Raw genomic sequence first — 4,104 nt, 5'->3', positions numbered from 1 at the left:
CAGCATGAAATGAAAAGATGATGCATTTGCCGATTTCTTTTTTTGAGCCCAGGCAGCTGTTTGCGGTCACATGCTCTCCGCAGGAGAAGAAAGCTGGTTAGCAGATGTCACGGATTCTTTCTGCCCTACAACTGGAGGGCCGGCTGCCCCCCCCCCCCCCCCTCCCACACTCGTTCTGACACGTCATTCCCTCCAACAATTCAGTGATGACCGAGGTGCCCTGCCAACCCACCCGGGACATTTCTGCTCATAAACATTCAAGTCCCCAAACGGTATGGAGGAAGGGGATTTTCCCCAGGGAAATCCTACAGCAGGTGCAGAATACCCAGCTGTACCCAGCTGGCAAAACCTGGCATACATCACTGGCCTCTGAGATAAGACATTTTTAGGGGAGACTGTTCCTAGCGGTAAGAGCGACATTCTACAACCACCATGTTTGCAAAGAAAAACAGAACCCTTCGCCCTGACACATCTCATGCCAATAAGCACTGCTTTGGTGGATCAGGCCACAAAAAGGGCATGTAGACTGGCACACACACACACACACCCTGGGAGAGCTTTGACAGAAATGGCTCTTTTTCAAGAACAGCTCTTATCAGAACTGTGGCTTGCCCAAGGTCATCCAGCCAGGTGTAAGTGGAGGAGTGGGGAATCAAACCGTGTTCTCCCAGATTAGAGTCCGCGCACTGAACCACTACACCAAACAAACCCTGTCCTCTCTTGGACCCTGGCGTCCAGCTGAGAAACAGACTGCCTGCTAAGAGGGAGGTTCTACTTAAGCGATGGCAGAGAACAGCTACCAAGACACCCACCCACCTCCATTCTAAAGAGCAGCTAATTCCACCCCAACTCCGTTCAGGCAGAAATTCAGACACTTCCGCAAAGAAAAGATTAGAACTAGAAAGATTAGCTGACAGGGGGAGAAAGTCAACTTGACCTCTGGAGTTTGGCCCCTCTTCTCTGCGCCACTTCCTTGTTTATGATTTCCATGGATGCCTGCGGCTCTCTGTTGTGGAGAGCTGACTGGCCTTTGTACTTCGCCCAGCATCTGGTTAATCCTTATGAAGTCATGCTAACAAGTCTAAGCTCCTGAAAAGGGGGGGGGGGGGAAGCAGGGAGAAACCTGCATCCAACAGGAAGCTAAAACGACAAATCTTTGATAAACATCCCGTGAGCATAAGCCAGGCTGTGTTTGTTACCTAGTCGATACAAAGACATAAAACCCATCACCTGCTCACAGAATCCAGCATTCACCCCTCCCCGATACCCAAACACCACCTTTTTAAAGTTTCTAGACTCCAAGACCAGCTTGAATAGATAGGGCCCTTCCCAATGAAGGGGTGGGACAGGAAACAGAACCGAGTACTGATTCGGGTATCAGATTAGAACAGGGGAGGTTCGGATCATTCTGCCTTGCCCTGACCTGGGCGGCTCAGGGAAGCCCGATCTCGTCAGAACTCGGAAACTAAGCAGGGCTGACCCTGGCAAGTACTTGGAAGGGAGACCTCCAAGGAATACCTGGGCTAGGATGCAGAGGCAGGTAATAGTAAGCCATCTCTCTGAAACGTCCAAGCCCCACCGGGATTCACCAGAAGTCACCATGACTTCCAGGCATACAAAATACTCACCAAAAATATTATATATAATAACAATAACAATAATCAGGGGTCATTTCCTGCAGGAGCACACAGGAGCGGAGCTCCAGCAGTAAAGAGCCCATGGGGCGGAACAGTCCAGTGGCACCTTTAAGACCAAGTTTTATTCAGGTACAAGCTCTCCCTCCTCTGCGAGGACAGATCTGCATGTTCCCACCCACCCCCAATAGCTAGCGATCCAAAAGAGTTCAGTGGAGCCTGAGCGGTGGGTGCCTTCAGACACACTTCCGGTGATGTCAGGGGGTGTGGTATATGCAAATAAGCTCCTGCACCTCTTTTTCTACAAAATGACCCCTGACAATAATAGTACAATACTATAATAGTATATAATAAATATTATTATATTATATATATTATATACTCGCCAAAAATAATTATGATATAATAATATAACATAAATTATTATTATTATTATTTATTAACCACCCCATCCTAGCTTGCGTTGGGCTCCGGGTGACGTACAACAGAGGCACAAAGCCATAAAATGAATATACAAAACTTAAGAATTCAAAACAACAAAATCGGAATAACAAATTTTAAAAACCAGATTAACAGAAGTCCCAGGTGGCATCCTTAAAAATTTCACCCCAGTACTGGACCACCCGGCCACTTTCTGGGCGGGGGGGCGGCACAAGATCAGAATTAAGGGAAGGAGGAAGAGGCTGCCAGCCATGACAGAACACCGCTGCCGTCCTCAACCAAAAGCCTGGCGGGAAAACCTCTGCCTTGTAGACCCTGCAGAACTGCATGAGATCCCTCAGCAGGGCTCTGGTGGTATGAGGCAGAGAGTTCCACCAGGTCGGGGCCAGGACCGAAAAGGCCCTGGCCGAGGACAGCCGGACATCTCCGGGGCCAGGGATCATTCTGTCGTGAAGCTTACTAGGTAACCTTGGGAGAGCTGGTTTTATAAGCCTGGTCTACCTTACAGGGCAATTGTAAAGATGAAACAGAGGAAGAACAATGTATGGCGCTCCAAACTTGCTGGAGGAAAGTGGAATTTTTCAAAGCTATTTCAGGCTGTTACGTCCCACTTGCACAATCCCCTCGGGCGAGCAGAAATCTCCTTCAGGAAACCAGGCACGGTTCCTTCTTCTTATGCCCCACCTAGGTCTGTTGCAGGTAGAAAGGTCTAGTTTTTTGACGGAGGTGGATATGATCTCAATTTACGCTGTCGTTTTTAAAAACAGCACTAAACATCCATGGCTCTGGACCGTGAGAGCAGACACAGGCGGCCTGATGGAGCCAGCTTTCATCACCTGTTGTGCAAGAAGGTGTCTTAAATGGGCTAAAGGTCTCCTCCACCCAGCCCAGCAGGGCCAGACCCCAGGCAAACACTGCTTTGTTGATGTGCCAGACCTCATCAGACCGCACAAAACAATTTATTTTGGTCCACAATGTCTTGAACATGAGTTTTTTCGATAAGCGTTCCAGCTGCTGCCAGCAGCCGGAGGCCTCCTGGTTATAATACTGCCAGCAACTGGGAGGCTCGCAAAACCCATTTTGTATGCTTGTGAAAAGCATTTTGCAATGACTTAAGGCTGGGGTGTCCCCACCTTTGTTGAACTTGGGGGCGCTTTTGGAATTTTTATGATGGGGAGTGTGGGGGTGTGGGTGTATGGAGGGGGGTGTCAATCGCAAAAGCATTGGGAGGTTGCAAACCAAGCACCCTCTTACAATGAAGGCAGTTGTTTCCAAATGGATGCCCCATGCAGACGCAAAGGGGATCCCTCCGGCCGTGTTCTGAAACACCTCTTGCTCTAACTGCGGCAGAGGCAGGCAGGATTGGCCCTTTCCTTTGGGCACAAGATGCTTTGTTGAGGCAGCAAAATGGACCCAGGAGCCCACCTGCGGACACCAAGGCACCCACGGGAACCACGCTGGGGACCGGCAGATGACTGCTTTGAGTAAATAAACTGAACTCCGTAATGCAGAGGTCAGTATTATGCACATTCGTGGGACTCAGCAGGGATCTGAACGCAGATCTTCCCACTTTCTCTCTCTCATGTGATGCCCAGCCGCCAGCAGCAGTGACACAGGATGGAAGATTTTCAGCAGAAAGCTTTCCGAAACAGGGGAAAAATTCCAGAAAAGGCCATGATGTTCTGTTTTCCTTGTGGGAAGCCTTCCGCCCCATATCAGTTTCAGTTTATTCAAGCTGAACAGCCCGCAGGCCGTAACACCATAAAAACAAAACACCATTGAATGAGTGGGCACTCCATGAAACTGCTGAGCAGTCAGGTTAGAAGGGATAAAAGGAAGTCCTTCTTCACCCAAAGAGTGATTAACACATGGAACTCACTGCCACAGGAGGTGGCGGTTGCTACAAGCACTGACGGCTTCAAGAGGGAACTAGATAAACACTAGGAAGAATGCCTGTTGTGGAACTGAAGACAATGGGGCGCTAGCCTTGCCGTGGGTGCGGTCGCCGTCTCCATCTCTCCCCCCCCCC

General features: G+C 49.5%; 1 protein-coding gene across 2 annotated transcripts in view; it reads right to left on the bottom strand.

Annotated features, from left to right (window-relative positions):
* Nucleotides 1-4,104, bottom strand: part of ACSBG2 (acyl-CoA synthetase bubblegum family member 2) — an 82,814-nt gene that overhangs the window by 63,616 nt on the left and 15,094 nt on the right. The gene's annotated exons all lie outside the window — the stretch shown is intronic.

Source organism: Gekko japonicus, unplaced genomic scaffold (genome assembly GCF_001447785.1).
Source record: "Gekko japonicus isolate JY-2015 unplaced genomic scaffold, Gekko_japonicus_V1.1 scaffold632, whole genome shotgun sequence".
NCBI classification, from domain to species: Eukaryota; Metazoa; Chordata; class Lepidosauria; order Squamata; family Gekkonidae; genus Gekko; species Gekko japonicus.
This window is presented reverse-complemented; position numbering and strand designations above follow the sequence as displayed.